Consider the following 13,258-nt stretch of genomic DNA (forward strand, 5'->3'; position numbering starts at 1 on the left):
TCATATTTTAAAAAATGAATAAATGGAAATGAAAATTATTCTAGCAGAGATATATCACTCAATTATTTAAACTCTTTCTGTGTTGTATGCCAAAATTATATTGTGATCTTTTAACCAAATTACTTTTAATGATTTATTAGCTGACAACTCAATTAGGTCTTCCTTTAATTTTGTTGAAAGCAAACACTGCAAACCACTTAAATCGTAAAAGCATTAGTTACCCAGCCATCAAAGTCATGTACATCTTCAACTTTGGGGAAGTTTAAAAACAGGCTTTACCAAGACCTATCAAGTTTCCTAGTTTTCATACAAGTGTCTGAAGTTAAAGGAGGTTTCTTAGGCAAAGGTTTTTTTCACTGTTTCTTCATTTGGCACACTGGGGATTTTTACATATAATGCCAAATGCACTTGGCGAGATCCAAGATATGTGAGAATAAGTGGAAGAGGGAGATGGGGTCAGAAAACAGAACTGGCATAACATCTGTGGAAAATGTCTACTCTGGTCCTCTATCGATTTTGAAATTGGATTATTTGTTTTTGTGTGTGGAGTTGTATGAGTTCTTTATATATTTTTGATATTAACTTCTTATCAGATATGTCATTTGCAAATATCTTCTCCCATTCAGTAGGTGGCCTTTTGTTTTGTTGAGAGTTTCCTTCACTGTGCAAAAGTTTTTTAGTTATCAAACTATTAGTAGTCCCAATTGTTTATTTTTGCTTTTGTTTTACTTCCCTGAGACAAATCCAGAAAAATGTTGCGAAGGTTGATGTCCAAGAGTTTTCTTGTAGGAGTTTTATGGTTTCAGGTCTTACATTTAGGTCTTTAATCCATTTTGAGTTTACCTTTATATATGGTGTACAAAGTGGTCCAATCTCTTTTTTGCATGTAGTTGTCCAGTTTTTCTACCATCATTTATTGAAGAGACTGTTTATTCTCTATTGTGTTTCCTTGCCTTATTTGTCATTGATGAATTGATCATATAAGCATGGGTTAATTTCTGGGCTCCTTATTCTGTTCCATTGACTTATGTGCCTATTTTTGTGCCAATACCATACTGTTTTAATTACTATAGCTTTGTAATATAGTTTGAAATCTGGGATTGGAAGACCTCCAGCTTTGTTCTTCTTTCTCAAGACTGCTTTGGTATTTGAAGTCTTTTCTAGTTCCAAAGAAATTTACAGATGGTCAACAGACATATGAAAAGATGATCAACATCACTAATCATCAGGGAAAATCAATGCAAATCAAAACTACAGTGAGATATCAATGCACACCAATCAAAATAACTAGTATTAAAAAGATAAAAAACAACAAAGGTTGGTGAGGATGTAGAGAAAAGAGAACCTTCATGAACTCTTGGTCGGAATGTAAACTGGTGCTGCCTCTATGAAAAGTAGTAGAAATACCATATGATCCAATAACACCACTAGTGGGTATTTGCCCAAAGAATATCAAAACACATTATTTGAAAAGATATACACAACTCTATGTTTATTGCAGCATTATTTACAATAGCCAAGATATGGAAGAAACAGAAGTGTCTATCAATAGATGAATGGAAAAAGAAAACAATGTAATTTAAGGACAGCATAATTTCAAGGAGTTAAGCACATCATTTTTCCCAGTGCCTACACACATAATTTAAAAATAATTTTATTAAAACGAAAGGAAGATGTTATTTGAGGGATGTTCTAAGCACAGTGTAGTTTCACGGATGGAAGCATATGGCTTTTCCCATGTGCTTGTATACATAAATTCAAAATCTTAAGGTAATGAAAGGAAGATGTTTCTTGACACCTACACCACAGATACACCACAAACACAATAGACCTATATCTCTAAACAACACATATGTGCCACATATAACACACATACACCAGACACACACCACACACATACAACACACACACCACACATACATACACAGCACAAGTAAGTCATACTCACCAAGACACACACAACACACACAGTACACATCCACCAAGCTTATACCACACACCAAACACACACACTACACATACACAGCTCACACAGAACATATATACTACATACATCATCCATACATCACACACACATCATACATTGAGTACTCACAGCACACAGCCACACATACATACACAAGACATAAACCATATGACAGCACATAGAATATTACTTAACCATAAAAAATAATGAGATCTTGCCATTTGTGACAACATGGATGGACCTAAAGGATATTATACTAAGTGAAATCAGTCAGACAGAAAAAGACAAATGCCATATGATTTCACTTATATGTGGAGTCTAAAAAACATAATAAACAAATAAACAAACAAAAACAGAAACAGAATCATAGAAACCAAACTGGTGTTTGCTAGGGAGAGTGTGGGGGATGGGCAAAATGAGTGAAGAGGATTAAGAAGTACAGACTTTCAGTTATATAATAAATTAGTCACGGGGATGTAAAGTACCTCATAGGGAATATATAGTCAATAATATTGCAATAACTTTGGTGACAGATGGTAACTACACTTATCACGTGAGCATTTCATAATATATACAATTATTGAATCACTATGTTGTACACCTGACACTACTAGAATATTGTATGTCAACTATACTTCAATTAAAATAAAAGGGGGAAAATGGCATAATATCTTGACTGCAAATATATTCTCAGACACACACATTTAAGCAAAGAGTATTCATGAAAGTTGAGAAGTAGAGCAGGAAAGTGAGTTCCTTAACACTGTTCATACTTGCTTCTCCCTCAGAAAGTATGTTTTCCAGGGGAAAATACCTCTCAGTTTGAAGAGCATGGTCATAGGTCATAAAAAAAAAAGTTATGTACAGTGCTTCTCAAAGTAAAAAACAAAATGTTGATAGAAGAGATGCTGAAAAGACTACATCAAGAAACTAAGTTAGCAGCTAACATGTCAACATTGTCTCTCTACACTTCTCTCCTTGATCTTCTGGAAACCTGTATGTTCTCTTTCCTGAAAAGTCTCTAAATTGAGTCGGCTTAAATCTGCTGTTCCTCAGATGAACATAGTTTGATCCAAATAGCAGTCCTTCCACATGGAAAGATTCTCAAGTTTAAAGAATTAGAAACTTCAGAGATCTGGCATTTAGCTTATTAAAACAATGACAAGTAGCCCTCATGAACCATGAGATAGATGATATAAAGTTTAGTAAATATTGTCTTCAGTACTATTATAGTAGATATTAGTGCTTTAATATACTAGATATTAATGCCTTATTATAGTGTTCAAATACAATAGTACGGTTTATGCATACTTATACATTCTTATGGATTGTATTTAATCTATTATTTAACATGTAATACATTAGTGCTTAGGGAAATACAATACAGTTCCACCTAATTTTTGTTATTTGTTTTAGCAAGCTGAATTATGCCCTTCTCTATGAACAACTACTATTATTACCAACTTAAAATAAAAAGCAATCCAGAAAGCACTGTTAGTAAACTGACATACACATGTCAAAGTATTTAAAACGTTTTGGTGTTACGTGAGGTATGATAAATTAAACAGAGATGGAAAAATGAATAGAAAATTACATAGATGTTATGCATGGCAAGAATGTTTTTGATTTGATTCTAGGATTTAATAATATTTTTATTTAAGGCTTAGACAAAATTCAAATCTTTTAAAATTGAGGCTCATTGGCAAATATGAATTCTTTTTCATTTTTCCCTTAAAAATAAGTTTTATTTATCATAGTGTAGTGAAGGGGCCATTTGTACATTTAATAGCTCTTATTAAATCAGAAACACTCAGACCGTTTCCCTGAAAATATGTATGGGTGTAAATACTAATGGAAAATGTTCTTGGCAAGTTAATTTTGGAGCTTGCCAAACCCCAGACATCTTAGAAATGCCTGAAGATGTTATAATGAACAAAACATACTACCAGTTCACTGAACCTTGGAGTTATGTGTCAGGAAAGTAGACAAAATACCAAATATGTCGTCATGCTTTCACTAAACCAAAGCCATTCTCATGTGTTTGAATTTAGACTGAAGGCTTCTTCCATTTTTTAGTTCAGCTGTGGGATGTATTAGTGTGATGAAACCACTGGCAGGTTCCAGTAGGACTTGCCATCAGTTGCTTATAATGATCTCTGAAGTATTTTTTGAAGATTTCCATAAAAGGACAAGGTAGCATTTAATGACTTGTCTAAAATTTACAGTGGGGGCTGAATTCCTACCAGGGATTCATGGAAGTTTTTTAATTAGAAAAAAATTAGTAAAAACACATGCCATATAAATCTATATCTATATCTATCTATCTATCTTATCTATCTATATCTGAACCTTACCATTACGTTCCTTGTAATGGACTACAGGGCTGTGCAACCCTCCTACTTTTACATAGTACCCTGCTGTTCATGATACTAAATGTGAACACATGAGTTATAATTCCTCTTCCACCTGGCCAGAGAATATTTTCTCCTTCAATTTATTACCTAAAGCCTATACCTAGATAGTCATTCTTTCAGATGAATTAATATTAGACATATATTTAAAACACTACATCAAGCCCTATATAGCTTATGTGTATATGAGGAATTTTACTTTTAACTCAAGAACAATCCACACACTCCATCATACATTATACATTATATAAAGCTAGAGGGGACTCCAGAACATATGAAAATTACTGGATGAATGTTTTGTTTTTAGTCTGCTTAAATTTGGATGCCTCTAAACTGAGATAATAGAAACTCTTTCTTGGGGTTCTTCAGAGGAATTACTAACAGAATTCTGGCAATCCAGTGAGAGGACAGAAGGAATAAAGAGGCAAGTAAAGCTAGCAGCATGCAGTGCATTCTGATTTAGAAATATCCAAAAGGCTGGGCCACAAGTGGAAAAACCATTGGAAAGCCATGAGTGCAAATGTTTTAAGAAGACAAGAATTCTAATTAGCCTGGATGGGAAACTCAGCATGAGGCTAAATAGTTGGTTTGATGTTTAGAGTCATTATACTGGACTGTGTCAGGAGGATTACACAATACCATTGTGATAACACAAATGTTAAACAAATCACCCATCTCAGAATTTCGTAAACAGTGCTTTACAGCTTTTAGAGAGATTTTTTTTTTTAATATTGTGGTGTTTTTTCTTTGTTGGATTTCCTAATGAATTTAGCAGTCTTTATACTTAGCAGGAAATCTGGACTGATCATTTGAGGCCTGTTTTCTTTATCCATTGTGGAGTACGGGTTTACTTTTGGACACCTAATAAATCATGATCTAACATCTAAGAAACAGACTTATTGCCACATTGCTAAATCAAAGTGGAAAAAAAAAAGCAGAATAAATAACTGGTTTATCTTTCACCTATAGGACATTAATGAATCAAGAAGTGATATTCTCTAGTAATGATATGCTAGACTCTATTAATGATGTTAGAACCTTGGTCTTACTATGTAGAGTTAGTAATGGTTTTGTATTTGAAAATGTTAAGCCCTGCCTTGTTTGTAGCTCACCAAGGAATACGACCATATGCGATGCTTTTCTATTTCAGGCAATGCCCCCACTGCTGGATAGATTGCTGTTGACAGCTTTTGACCAGAGGGAGCCATTAGATTTTGCTGGCTAGCAAACAATTACAGCTTTGATATGAGCTACAAGGTAAAGATGAAAAGGAATACCAATGCAGAAAAATATGCTAGCTCTGTGTGGTCTCTAGACCCTTCTTGTGCAAATGAAAAAATATTTAGATGTGAAAACTAACAAAAGAAAACCAAAGAGAAAAAAAAATCCCCAATTTTTCAGGATTCTAACAGGTAAAATGAAGACTGAAAAAGACCTGGCGAAAACAGTAGAAACTTCATACCACTAAAAAGGAATTCAGAGGATTTCTTTGAAGATAACCAAATGTTTCAATTCATGCTATTGGTGGAGGAGGTTTGAATTTCTACATTTGGAAATACACCGATTTTGTTCCTAGCACTGTAGTCTTAGGACAGCAGTTGTATCTTACATACATAGTGATGCAACAACACATTCAAGCTGATCAAGCTTGTGGGTATTGCCAAACAACAAGATAACAAGAACTATTTGTATTATCTAGCATTGTTGAACACAAGATAAATCAGTAGTTTCTTATTTAAAAATACAGCTTAGGGGCGCCTGGATGGCACAGCGGTTAAGCATCTGCCTTAGGCTCAGGGCGTGATCCCGGCGTTATGGGATCGAGCCCCACATCAGGCTCCTCTACTATGAGCCTGCTTCTTCCTCTCCCACTCCCCCTGCTTGTGTTCCCTCTCTCGCTGGCTGTCTCTATCTCTGTTGAATAAATAAATAAAATCTTTTAAAAAAAAATACAGCTTAGACTAAAAACAAAAAGGCAACAACTATGGTGAATTTAGGACTCCATGGATCCTATAGTTATTAGAAAATCAAACTTAAATGTTTATATTGATAAGCACACCTTTCTTTGAAAGAAAAAAAATGTACTTAGATTCTGAAAGAGTTTTACACAAAAAAAGATAAAAATGCTGACATCTCCATGTGCAGCGCTCCGTGTACTGAATTTTTATGAAGTGGAAGTAAATAATCAGTAATCTATAGGTTAAACTTTGAAATAAAAAGGTTGTGATATCCTAAGGAAAATGAAACCCTATAATCTGTTACTATGATAAAGTAGTGCAATATTTTTTTATTAAGAAGCCCATGGAAACAGGTTTGGTAATTTGCCAAAGTACTAATATACCGTGTAATTTTTCTTTTGTTTTTAACCATTCATATTAGAATCACCATTTTTTCCCTCTGAATATTTTTGTCAGTATCTATCCATTATGAATAGAGTAGAAACGGACTTATTCAACAGGACGTACCTAGTTTGATTTTAGTGTATTAGCTAAAAATGTATAGTTTAGCAATTATATACAGCTCTGAAAGGTGGGAATCTTCTATAAATACAAACCAAACTTCTTTTAGAACAAAGGCATGTTAAATATTTTCCCCCACATTCTCTTTTGCAAAATTTCTGAAATAACATTAAACTGTTTTAATATGGTTAGTACCCACTTCAGTTAAGACCAATGGTCTGGGTTTTGGAAATAAAAATATGATTATGGTAAACTGACATGCTGACACCTAAAACAGACTTTCTTCCCTGAATCAAAAAGCACTATTCAATAAACATAGGGGATAAAATGTAATTTCCCTTATAATAATGTGGAGGCAGATAATAATCACTTCCTAATTCAGGTCTGGAAACTTGCCTCAGTTGACACTTGTTCTCAAAATTTGAGGTTCATTAAAGATCTGGCTGCCTGGCATATAGCACTACAAGCAGACAATCTCATCTTAATAGGGTTATTTAGTTTTTATTTTCCAAGTATATTATTGTTTCTGCTTTGCTTCTATTTCCCCATCTGCTAAAAGGGAATAAATAATAGTACTTAGCATATGGATTATTGGGGGCGTTAAAAATTGCTTTGTACAACATCTGGCACATGATAAGTCCTCAAGAAATGTTAGCTAATTTTAAGACTGTTATTGTTTTTACCCATTTTCTTAGGGCTCAGAGTCCTTGCCATGACATTAAATGAGCAAATTTTTGAATTTAAAATCAATCAGTTGTCAAGTGGAAGTGTTATGAAAAACATACAATTAAATGTCTTTAAACATCATGGTATATTTCCCCTTGGCTGCCACACATCTAATCGCAAATCTTTCTCTTTTCTCTATACAAAAACATCTTAAAATTTTCAAAGCCCTATGCAGATGTATATTATCGTAAGTAACAAATTATTAATATTGTCCAAAAGAATCAAGTTCATAATAGCTTATAGGATGTCCGATCAGTAACCTTCCTTTTGTTAGAATTTCTATAAGTGGATTTTAAAAACTACAACTCAATAAAAATCAAATTTATTTGAAACTCCATACATAAAAGCACTCAAATATGTTAAGAAGATGATTTGGAAAAGGAAGAGGCAATTTTGAAAAGTAAGAAGTAAACACACCCAATTTTAAAAAAGTCCTAAAAAAGGAAGTCAGCCATGCATCCTATTGGACTAACAGATAGAGGTTGATCCCGGCTTGGTTTGTATCTGTGTGGACATTTAAAAATCTCCCTCCACTTTGGTGTCTGAATTCTTGATCTCTCTTCATTTTTCCACACCTTTCTCTAACCTGTTCCTTCTCTATTTTTTTGCTTATTTTGTAGTCCAAACAGAACTGGCCCGAGCTAGTCTGAAAGCCATACTTCAAAAAATCCCTCTCCTCCCCCCACATGCTGTCTATCACGAAGTCCTGCCCATTCTAGTTCAAACTATTTCTTAAGTTGTTCCACTTCCCTCTGTCTACACTACCATCTTTTCTTGCCTGGGCAATAGGAACAATGTTCAATTTAGTGTTTCCTGGTCTCTTCTTGACCCTTTTAATCTAGTCTTCTCACAATAGAACAAAATCACAAAACAGAACTGATGGCAAGATGTCCCTGCTTACCATCATTCGATTGGTTCCCTCCTGCTCATAAAGAACATAAACAGTCTTCCCAGGATCACCTTCAATCAGGTCCATTTCATCATCTACTTCACTCAAGTCAACCTGGCTTTCTTTCTCTTCCTAGAATGTCCTAACTTCCTTTTCTCAGAGCTTTAATATCTGTCCTTTTCTATATCTGGTAGGCTCTTCTCCCAACCATGCCTCAGGAAATCACTATTTAAATTCTCGAACCTCAGTTTTACAAGCTAGGACCTTCAAGAGGACTTGTCCTAAATGATATCTTTTCTGTAATTCTGTCTCGTAGACCCATTTTCTTTTGTTTTTAGTACTTATTGCTTTGTTTTTCTTATTTTTCAATGATACTAGTAAAAAAAAAACAGAAAAATACAAGAGATAAGAAAGTACGCAACAGTCTACTGACACTTGCTATCGACTAGAATATTCTGCCCAATTTTCTTGAATATGCTGTGAGAGGAGAAAAATATTACCAATGTCTGCCTTCCTAGAAGTGTGCCTGTTTTCATTCGCATCTAACAGTGCACAAGGCTATTCCATTCTCCTGATTCTCCATGGCCCTGGGCAGTCTGATGCATACGAAGTCTCCTACTTGCACCTGTTCTGTTACTTTATTAGGCAACTGTTTTCCCATTTTTACTGTCCCCAAAGATGTCCTTATTCTTCTTTTGTGACTGACCTGCTTTCAAAACATTTATCGATTTTATTTTTGAGTTGTTTTTGGTCATTGTTCTTTTGTTATTGACTTCTGGGAAGTGTTTTTATAAGTTCAGGATATTAATTCTTTGTATGTAATATATGTTGAAAATATTTTCTCCTAATTTGTGTGTGGTTTTAAATTCATTTTACTTTTAGTTTGCTTTATAGTGTCTTTTGTTTCATAGAAATGATTGTTAGTGAAATGAGATCATCAGTTTTGAAAAATTTATAAATTGTTTTAGGGTCTTCAAAAATAATCTTTTCCTACTTATTGTCATTTTAGTTCTTATGTCTTAAACCTATATTTGATATCCTGATTATTTAGTCTTCCATATAAATTCTGTCATTCCTTGACAAGGTCCATAAAAACCCCAGAAAGGATTGACAGAAACTAACCTAGGAAAAAATTAAGAAGATTACTGATAATATCAAGGTTTCTCATTAAAAAATATATATTATTTCTCCATTTTAGAAGGTTTTTAAATGTACCACAATAAAATTTTATAAGGTAATATATTTAATAAAAGCCTTGTACAGCTTTAGATGGCTTTAGTCTTCATAGTTTTTTCTTTGTTTCATTTTTTTTTGCTATTGTGATGGTATATTCTCTAATATACACTACACATATGTATATGTGCATGTATACATGAATATATATATACACACATACATATTATACTATATATTAATCTATTACATTTTGGGGTATACAGAATTTTGTTAGGAAATCTTATATTCAAAACCCATACTTATTTCTCTCATCATTCCTAATAATTTTGCTATAAATAATATTTTAGTATTTTATTTGTAGACGATAATATGTGCACAGAAACACCAAATGTCTTTATTCTTTCCAATTTTCATACTTCTTATTTCCTCATTATACTGCACTGTGTAAGACCTCCAGGATAAGATTAAATAGTAAGCATGATTTAATAGAGATATTTATACATTTTCATATTATGAAGTTTATTGCATGTTATTAGCAGGCACTCTTTAACAAGTCTAAAGCATTTGTTTCACTTACCTCCTTGCTAAAAGGACTGAATTGAATAGGCTTTGCATTGTTGAGATTGCCATCTTTTCCTTCTAATGCAGTGTATAGTATTAATAGGGGGCATGTAGCTGTATATGCATGTACCCTTAGAATTAAATTCTACATGATCAAGATATATTTTTATTACCTTTTTGAATTTCATTTGAAACTCTTTAAGATTTTTTATTTACAGTTATGTAGGATAGGTATATATCATTTTCTTATATAATCTTTGTAAATGTCTTAATAAATGTCTTGCGCTGTCCAAACACGGAAACAATCTAAACATCCATCAACTGATGAACTGATAAACAAAACGTAGTATATCCATACAATTAAATATTACTCAGACATGAAAACAAATGAAGCTCTGCTAGATTCTACACATGGATGATTCTTCAAAACATTAGGCTATCTGAAAGAAGCCAGACACAAACAAGCAAATAGTGTATGATTCCATTCAAATGAAATTTTCAGAATAGATTTCCTTATTTTTCTATTATCTGAAATGGCCTCTTGAAGTCAGCCATTAATTTTTTCATTTAAAAATTACTCTTTAAAATCATCTGTGCCTAAGATACTTTTTGAAGGGTAGACATTTACCTACTTATTACACTTTTAAAAAGCTCACTGGCTTATGCAAGTTTTATTTTTCACCAGGAGACAATCTGGGTAGTAAATATGTATTTGGAACACTGTCTATTTGATTCAAGTTTTTAAATGTACTGTATTTGTTAATTCTATTTTATATTATATTGCTAACATCATACATTATATAAACATCTATATTGTAATTTAATTGTTCTGTATCTTTTACATCAAGCCTTTTAGTTGTTTTGTTGAAATATTCCATTTCCTTACTTGCCCAAACTTTTTTTTTGTTTTATACATCAACTTCTATTTATATAATCTATTACCTACCCACAATTTAAATATCGAACTATGATGATGACTTTGTTAATTTCTCTTTAGATTTCTATCGATTTTTCACTGTATATTTCAAGGTTACTTTATTTAAAGCATGGACAGTCATAAGTTTTCTATTATATTGGCAGATTTTTGCTTTTGTTATTGGGCAATTCTTACCTCTATTCCAATTAATGCTTTTGATTATTTTCAAATTTTTCTGTAAATGAGATTAATATCTGTTTTCATATATTTAGTATTTGTTTGATATATCTGTTACATGAAAATTCATTTCAAACTTTCTAGATAGCTTTATTATATGCAAGTCTCTTTAGAGTGGGTATATAGCCTTTTACATGGATACAATTTTATACAATCTAGTGTTCTCTTAACTGATGAATTTAATCCTCCTATTATTGATATATTTAGAATGACTTGTTAGATTTTATTTGATGCTCTTTAAAAATTTTTTTTTCCTTTTGGCCTAATTTAACCTTTCTTGATGTTTGATAATTTAACAAAGATGTCTAGGCTCTCCCTCTTCTTTTTCTTTTTTTTTAACTGTTTATTTACCACCTATAATTTGTACGCATATTATTTTAATGGTTCTCCTTAATGGTTTTAGCCACACATATTTAGCTTTCAGGAAAATAAAGAGATGATAACAAAGCAAGGCTACTCATTGAGAGCATGTATTAGCAAAGGAATTGCCACCATCATTTGCTTTTGGCCAAGATTTAAAGCCAAGCACTGGAGAGGAAGAGCTTTATAAAGGAAACTGGGAAGGTTTCAGGTGTGCTGTGATTGGAGGTTGCTGGCATGGGAAAGCTAGAAGAAAATCTGACTAGAAATGAGTTATGTGAATGGTGTAGAAGGCATATTTGGCTTTTGCTGGTGGATCCCTGAGTTGGTGGGCAAAATATAGGAAACTGATAGTCAGTGATTAAGTCACGACAACTCTGGGCCAATTGCTGCAAAGGTTGTGAATTGATACTTGGTCTGGGTGCTGCACGAATGAAGGTCTGCACTTTTTTGTCATATATATCCTGGTTAGTGTCTGTTGATGTATTCAATCTCTCACTATAAGACTTTCTTACAATGTCTTAGACCATTCAATATCTCTATCAACCTCTCCATACAAAATAAGGCTTGGTTTTACATCTTAATTAACCAGCACACTAAATTTCTTCCACCTTTCTTGACATAATTCTCTAGAACTTAGTTCTATATTCTTAAAAACAAAATTTTGTATTATTTTATATGCAGAAGTAGTAAATGAAATAGGTCAATACATGTTAAAATATTTTGGGCTTACCACTACTTTTGCATCCCATTGATTTCTTCTCATTTTACTTTTCCTCTGACGTATACATTACAATTTGAAGATGGTACAATGTCTTATTCTTTGATTATCTAGAAATGCTTTTATTTGGTCATTTGCATTTGGATAATTGTTCAGCAGGATACAAAAAATTTTCATTGGCAGTTATCTTAGGGTTTTTAATATATTACTCCATTGTGTCTGGCCATTACTATGGATAAGAAGTCTGCTATAAGACCACCGAGGAAAAACTGTCTTTTATTTATGGTGCAACTGAAGATTTCATTTTTGTCCTTTATCCTTGATGCTATTTTTTGTTTTTCTTTTTTAAAAAGATTTTATGTATTTGAGAGAGAGAGAACATGAGCAGGGGCAGAGGTTCGAGAAGCAGACTCCCCATTGAGCAGGGAGCCAGACCTGGGACTCGATCCCAGGACCCTGAGATCATGACCTAAGCTGAAGGCAGACACTTACCCGACTGAGCCACCCAGGCGCCCTGCTATTTTGTTTCTTTAAGTGTTGATTTGTTTTTATTTATCCTGAGCAATACCTGGTATTCATTTTTAATCTAATGGGCTTGTGTTATGTTCAGTTTTGGAAAGTTCTCAGCCATTGTCTTAATAAATATTTGTTCCCTATCATTTCCTGAATTTGTTTTTCTTAAATTGCTTTTAAATTTATGTTGAGGCATCTTAATCTCTGTTTTTACGCCTCTTTAATATTTTTTATCTGTTTTACACTTCATTGTGTGTTACTTCCTCAGCACAAATTACTTATAGTTTGCTAAACCCCTTTGAAGTCATCACAGACTTTATATA

General features: G+C 33.0%; 1 protein-coding gene across 8 annotated transcripts in view; it reads right to left on the reverse strand.

The window, feature by feature from the left end:
* Nucleotides 1–13,258, reverse strand: part of SEMA3A (semaphorin 3A) — an 818,384-nt gene that overhangs the window by 502,568 nt on the left and 302,558 nt on the right. The window lies entirely within an intron of this gene.

This window comes from Ursus arctos, unplaced genomic scaffold (genome assembly GCF_023065955.2).
Source record: "Ursus arctos isolate Adak ecotype North America unplaced genomic scaffold, UrsArc2.0 scaffold_3, whole genome shotgun sequence".
Taxonomy (NCBI): domain Eukaryota; kingdom Metazoa; phylum Chordata; class Mammalia; order Carnivora; family Ursidae; genus Ursus; species Ursus arctos.